Source organism: Ochotona curzoniae, unplaced genomic scaffold (genome assembly GCF_017591425.1).
Source record: "Ochotona curzoniae isolate NIBS_2020 unplaced genomic scaffold, NIBS_Ocur_1.0 contig_1014, whole genome shotgun sequence".
Taxonomy (NCBI): Eukaryota; Metazoa; Chordata; class Mammalia; order Lagomorpha; family Ochotonidae; genus Ochotona; species Ochotona curzoniae.
In genome coordinates, this window is record NW_024464920.1 from 8,494,207 (window position 1) to 8,502,186 (window position 7,980).

Below are 7,980 nucleotides of genomic sequence, written 5' to 3' on the forward strand. Positions count from 1 at the left end.
CTTGCCTGCAGGACAGAACACATCCTAAGACAATGCAGTTGTGTCCCAAGCTGTTTTCATATATTAAATACCCTCCAAATATCCCATGGCTGAAACTTTATCTAGATACCATGTTCATTGGCCAGAATTACCAGTTTCAGTAAACCCTCAAAGTAACTCTTACCATTTGACTAAAACAGCAGGGACAAAAGGAAGTTTGCTAAGATTTTGATAGTGAAAATCTTGAGATGATGAGCTGGAGTGGTTTTGATTTACTTTATGATACTTTTTTAAGCTTTTTATGAAGATATGCAGGTATAACCATGGAGGAAAAAAGAGACAATGTTTACATTTAACAAAATGAAAAACATTAAAAACAGGGTTTAAAAATAAATATTTCATAAGTACTGTCCATCTGTTTCAGACAGAAATCCATTAAGTGAATCTAATGAATTAATCTACTGAGTGTATTTAGTGAATAACTCATGCAAAATGCAATCATGTCCACAATCACAGTTTTAAGGCATGCCCAGTTTCTCTTCTTCATGTTCTTACACAAGCAGGCTTGAAACAGCTCATGGAAACTGGGATTAAAAGATAAGTTTATTTCAGTGCAAAAAATTTGAAAGCTATGCCTAGATTTTTAATAGTACATATTCTCCATGAACGTTTTGAAGACACTTGGCTTCCTTAAAGAGGAATGTTCTTTTGGAAATCTATACTATCCATTCTCTTTTTGCTAGACTGCTCCACTTTAACAAGGAACACCTTTTCTTTGGCTTCCCACCGTCTTTTCTTGTGTTATCCATCACCCAGCATTTTTCTGAAGGACTAGCACTTCCAAACTCAGGCCATGAATATGTAGTAGGGAGCTCCACTTCTAGCATAGGCATGGACCTAGGAGTCACTGCTGGACAACAGCACAACCTCTGGCTACAGCTGTTGGCATGGCAATAGACACATGATCCCTCTCAAAGAGATCTAGTAAGACTAAGGAAGAAGCACATATTCTTTTCTGCTGGACCTGAACTTGGTTAAGTGGCTTTTAACTGTTATTTTTCTGGCATATACAGCCATAAAATGAAAGTCTTCTGGAAAAAAAAAAAAAAGATTAGGTCTACTGGACATTATCTGAGGCACTGGATCAAGTCATTCCTAAACTGCCGTGGCTCCTGTCCTCTGCCATTGTACAAGTCAGTACATTCCTTGAATGCCCCAAACAGTTTAACCTAAATTTTTATCACTTACAACTGGAAGAGTTTCAACAGACACAGCCTTTTAGTATCCTATTGATATCGCCTACTAATATCCTATTCAGGGGCATTGTTTGTTGAGGACTCAGCTATTGCACTGAATAAGACCAACAGAATTGTACAGGCAGATTCTGGGAGTTATACTGATTTTAATGCATCAGTCTTAGATTTTCATAGCAGCTGGTCATTTAGAATCTGAAAATCAAAGTTTGCATAATAAACATCTATTAGTGCTTACATTATAAATAAATTTATATTACATTTTGACAACTACATCAAATGTAGACTGGAACAAATGTTTTTCTTTACTCCTACTGAGCCAGTCAATGCCTAAACAACTTGAAGGTCAAGGATTTTTGGAGCCAAAATTATAAAATTTACATCTAATTTAAGTTCAGTCACTCCCTCCTTAGGTACATGTTGGCAATATGCTAGAACTACTGGAGTTCTCAGTTTACAGGAAATGACCATGATCCCACCCATGCTGAAGGGACTCTACTGGAGGAGGATAGGCTCAGCAAAGAGAAAGAGACAGAAAACAACTTAGGCTCTCCTGTGTTTTTCTTCCAAAACATAGGAATTCAGTGACACATGACAACACCACCATGAAGGTAAGTGCAAGAAGTCCCTCCTCCTATGTTGGAGGTGGTGAGATCTCTGGTAATCTGCCAGCAGAGCTGAGCCCTGCACTCCAGTGTCTGCTCACTGCACTCCGTCTACTTCACAACTGCCATAATATACTGACTTTGTTTATGTGGAAAAGTTTCAAACTGTTTAAAAATTGTTCACACTTAAAGCAAAGGCAGCAATAACGTATGGCTGTAATATGATAGGATGTTCTAAGTGCACATTTTATAGAACTGTACATGACAACAGTGTGGGCATATTATGGCCAAGAATATGCATACCCACCAGCCCACCATGAGTCCAGGACTTTCCTGCCACACCTTTTATCATCACTATTAAACATACTAGAACTGCTTGGCTTTCCCTTGCTAGAAAACAGTTTACAAAAAAAATGTCCATGCCTTACTTCTCAAATAGATAGACAGATAAATAAACAAATAAATTCCCAAAATGCCACTACCAGCTGGAAAAATTAAACAATCATTTCGTAATACTTCTCTGAAAAACGTTTTCAAGATTGTGATTTCCTAATTTTCATCTTAGTTCTGATTAAAAAGTAAACATTCAAATAAGCTAAGCAGAAGTATAAAGGAGAAAAATAAATCTTCCTCCTAACCACCATTTTTCTTCTTCAAAGATAAATCTCATTAATCATTTCAGTGTCCTCAGAAGCTTCCGTCTATGCACATTGTCAACAAATAAAACTTACCTGTGCAGAGCAAATATAAATATTCAGATAATAGGGCTCTTAGGCAGAGGTAAATCTCATCTCAATCTGCCATCTATGGTTTTGAATTAAGTCTTCCTGAAGGAGGTATCTTCATTCTGCAAGGAAAAGGTAGACCATAGTAACTCCAATGGCAAGACCGACAGATAACGATAATATAAGGGAGATAATTAGTGGGTGCCCACTTTAGCAAAAGCCATTCCTAGCTTATTGCTTGGAAAAGAAGTGGAACAATTTGTCTTCTGAGAAAGAGGAGTCATAAAATTTCTCTGTGAAATCAAGAAAACCAGTTGGGATCCGGGAAGGACCATCAGAAAAATCCACCGAGGCCTCATTGAGAAGGTAGCAGGTCATCAGGACCCAGGGATTCCATGAAATGGCTCTTGCAGGGAACAGGACTAAGGCTGGATTTTAGATTTGGAGTATAATGGCTGAAACTGTGGATGCAAGCAAAATATCTCTGCAGGGCAAGCATGGGCTAACTCAGCTTCCCAGGACCCTGGAGCAGTGGGGCATCTTAGAAGTCCAGGATTGCCATCAGTGGTGTCAGTGCTGAGTGCACTGAAGACCAGAAGCAGCTCAATACCAGAAGACTGAGCCGACTCCATTGTGCAGGTTCCCCCTGGTGTTGGGAGCTGGACAGAGACACAGTTTTAGGACTATAATTTCTGGGGTTCTTGCACAGTGCACTGAGACAGGTGCACACCTGACTATTGAGTGGGAAAGGGATGCATTCACATCAAGGGAATCGGATCATGCTGGTTGCACACGAGATACCAGATTTTATAGGGTATCGTAAGGGTGCTTTTAAGAGATCTTGGGAAATGGAATTACAAGGTAAATTTATCGCAGTGTGAAATTTTTCAAATTGTATCATACAAGAGGTCTTCAAAAAAATCGTGGAAAATATGCATTAAGACAAAAACTGCAGGAATTTCAAAATGTTTTGAAATTGTGACAAAAATTTTGAAAAATAGCCTTCCCTTAGTATTTGCAGGGAGTTGACTACAAGATCCCTCATAGCCACCACAATGCAGACACTCACGTCCCGGGTATATAATGCATAGCTTCTGCACAGGAACATACAGATGTCTTAGATAGTTTAAATCACCTGGGATACCTAATAGAATGTAAATGCTATGGGAAAAGAGTGTTAACTGTACTGTTTCGGACATTCTGGCAAGAAAAATAATCTGTTCATGTTTAGTGTAAATACAATTCTTTTTCAAATATTTCCAGTGTGTTTTTTGTGATGGCAGAGAAGTGACCATGTAAGTGTCTGTGCATGTATGACATATGTGTGTGTATATATATATGCACATGGGATATATACATGAATATACAAACATGTAAATAGATGCTTTTCTTCAATTAGCTATTCAATCTGGTAACACAGCTTTGACATCTTTCTATATTCATATACGTCTCTCACTCCTTTTAGTGGCTACAGGCAATTCCATTTGTACAAATTATTATTTAGTTTCCCCACTGAAAGACCCTGAACTCATTCCTAGTCATTTAATATTTAAACCAGCATGGTAGTAGATATCCTAGCACATATGTTGTTATTTATCAGTGAGACAAACTCCTAGAAATAAAACTCCTGGCAAAGGTACATTCTTTTAGGAAGGTAGTAGAATCTGCCAAATTAACCTTCAAAATGATTGCCATAATTTATGTTATGGTTGCCATAATGAGGTATGAACCAATTATGTTTCTGAAGCACAATAGTATTAAATGTATTTTTTCATCTTAGTGGTAAAATATTACGAGGCTCTTAAATCTATATTGTGAAATACATTAAACATACTGACTTATTGTAAATAAAAGAAAAAAGAAAAATGATTCAAAGATTTCACTTGGCATTGTAAAAACTCCTAAAAGATAAAAACAACTTTCTAAATTTTTCCAATGAAGAAACTAACCAAGCTGGAAGAAGTTTATATATATATATATATATATACACATAACTAGTATATTATCAATAAATATAAGAATAAAGATTCAACTCAAAAGTATCTGATTCTAAACTTCATTCACTAACTCACTCACTCATTAAATAAAGCTTACTATATTTTAGGCACAATTCCATGTCTCATTTTATCTTTGAATCAGATCTCTAAGGGATATGCAATCAATACTTCATTTTACAGATCAGGTAAACCAGCCATGGATGTGTTTAGAACCTGAATTGTTTGATTTTTTTAAAAAAGATTTAGTTCATTTTTTTATTGCAAATGCAGATTAAGAGGGAGGGAGGGACAGAGAGAGAAAGAGAGAGAGAGACCTTGCATTTGCTGTGTCACTTCCAAACGGCCACAACTGCCACAGCTAAACTGATCTGAAGTCGGGAGCTAGGTGCTTCCTCTAGGTCTGCTATGTGAGTGCAGGGCCCCAGGTCTTCAAGCCATGCTTCCCTGCTTTCCCAGGTCACAAAGCAGGAGCTGGGTGGGAAGTGGAGCAGCCAGGCTGAGAACCAGTGCCCATATGGGATGTCCCTGCTGCCAGCAAAGGATTAGTCTGAAATGCCACCGTGCCAGCCCCAGTTGTTATGCTTTTACTGTTTCCTTCAAGTCAATAACCACCTTTTCTAAATAGCTTTTGTTTTACACAGAAAAACCTCACATTTGTAGAGGCACCGGCTCTATGTGCAAGTCTTTACAAAGCAAATGGTGAGAAAACAGAAGCAGGCTGAAGAATACCATTTCAATGAGCTTCACATGGCTCTGTGGTGTGTGTACCCATCCATTAGCATCCCACCCTCTAACTCTACATGTTACACTATCTCTTGAGGTTTAAAATGACTGTCAGTCTTATCCACGTGCAACTTCACTGCTGTCACTTACTTTGTGATATGAATTTAATCACTTGGGTAGAGGGGACAAAATCTATAACATCTTTTGTACCCTCGGCTTCTCTAAACATTATGGGCAGGTGCAAACCTGGCTAGGATTGGTGATGACTTGGACAGAAAACCTAGAAAAATGCATGATATAAAGTATTTCTTCAATATCTGTTTTTATTTCATCCATATTATTATGTAGTTTTCAAAATCAGATTTGAAAAAAAATTTAAAATACTCTTTTAAGTAACAGGGAAATGCTAGTTTAATAGTAAAAAGGTTACATGTAAACCCTATTATATTAGTGTTTTATGAAGGAACTCAAAATGGATCTCCAAACAATAATTTCACAATTTAAATGATATTAAATAACTAAGACTCAACTGACCATAGAAGATTATATAATAGTTTTCTATAGCAAATAAAGCATTTTTATAAGATTTATCATTTTTAAGTAGCTAAAGGTATTTCACAAAGCTCATGAAATAGGGAGTTAAAAGTTAATTTTGCTACAAGAATTTTGGAATCCATACATAAATTCTTGAAAAAATATACATTTTCTATCAACTTTCAGTAGAGTCCCTCATACTGCAATGTCCATACAAGTATAAATATTTAAAACCATTTATGAGACAACTTAAAAGCTACAAAGGAATCAATTAATATGAGCAAGAAGTTCTACTAAAGCATTTTTAGCTGGAAAACTTAGATGACCTCAAAATTTATTGTGTTCAGCAATAACGCAAGGAGTTGTGTATTATTTTTTACATCTTGCTTTCTTTGTGTTTTCCATCATCACAGAACCACAATCATGCCAAAGAGTTGTCTAATAATGAAACAAGATGCCATTAATTAGGCCTATTATTTGGGCTTTTTAACACAGTAAGTATTTTAACAGGCTTTCAGGAGCAGTCTGCTCTTTTCTTCGGCTACCACTGTTTACCAGAAATATAGTTACAACTTTCCCCAGTCTGTCAAAGATAGTAACAAGTGTTTGGAAAGCCTTCACCCTTGTCTTTTTTTAAATAATGATCTTACTTCATGTGGTGGTATAACTAACATTTTTCCAGGATTTTGTTTGCAATAATATTTTTCAAGGATTGTTACACACTTTAGGTATAATAAAACATCAATTACATCTGGCTTACTATGCCTGTGGGAATATTATCATGTTTTCAACCACTTTTCCAACCTCTTGCATTATTTTCTCTCTGATATCCAGGCTATGAGAAGATCCTTCCAGAACTCTGAGTAGAGAGGGATTCTGAGTAGGATGTGCTTGGAAAGATAACGGAGTACTGATAATTTTTAAGGCAATTTCATAAAGAAGCCTGCAGTTCTAAGTCAATAGGTTTGATTCCCCCGAGCTTAAGGTAATTACAGAGAGAATGATATTCATTTGAGGGCTTAGGCCTGATACAGTTCTGTCATATACTCTTAAATACACAATAAATCATATTACTAGGGTTTATTATAGAAAGAAACAGTCTACTTGAGTTGTTAAAAAATAGGTTCATCAAATAAACATTGCAGCTTGGGCAATACAGTAAGAAGGCAATGATTTCTTCTGCAGATATTTAACCAGTCAGTTGTCAATCAAAGACCTTGGCTCTCACAGAGCTCATTTTCTGGCAGGGGAACAGCCACCATAAACATATAAGTATATACACCTTGAGTATGCCACATGGTTCTAAAGGATACAAATTAAGAAATAAGTGGAATAGAGACAGGAATGTCAGCAGAGACAAACTTTAAATAGAACCATCAGAGGATTATGAGAATTTGACCCTGGAAGAAACACTTGTCGCAGGTGTGGGAGCCAGCCATGAAGATCTATGTGGAAGAGCTTACTGGATAGAAGCAATGATGCAGGCAGAGTGGGAGAGCATGTCTGTGGACGAACAAGGACAGATATAGCTGGAACACAGCAAGCGGATGGAGGGTGGAGGAGAGCAGGCACATGAACAGAGACAACACAGACCAGATTCAAGGCCAGGGGAAGGTTCGTCATCTAAGATGGGGAGCTCTAAATACTTATGAGCAGAGGGATCTCATGCTCTGATTTCAAAGGATCTTAAGGAAAGTGCAAGTCTTCAGAATCAAAATGGAGCCACAGGCATCAACTGGAACAAACATCCATTCAGTCAGGAGGTTAGAAAAGAATGATGCTAATGCAAGATTTCCTCACACAGATCACAGTTTTACCAGAACCAGCAGCTCACACAAAGGCACTGCAAGCTTATACCAAAACAACTTCTGGGTATCCAGGAGTTCTCTATACTGTTGCAGACTGATAGCATCAAGGCTATGAATCATGACTAAGGGTATTATTTTTAAAAAGCTTATTTAATCCACTCCATCTTTATTGTTCAGACTTCCACTTGCCTCCACCTCTTTGAACATGCCCGTGGTTCATTATGGCACCTATATTCCCATTGCAACATTCTGCTCCTTCAATTTCAGTGGCATTCCCAAACAAAACTTGATTTCCCTTCCCTTTTAACATTTCTGTGATTGTCTCAGCTGACCACTCTGGCTGCTATGCTGAGAAT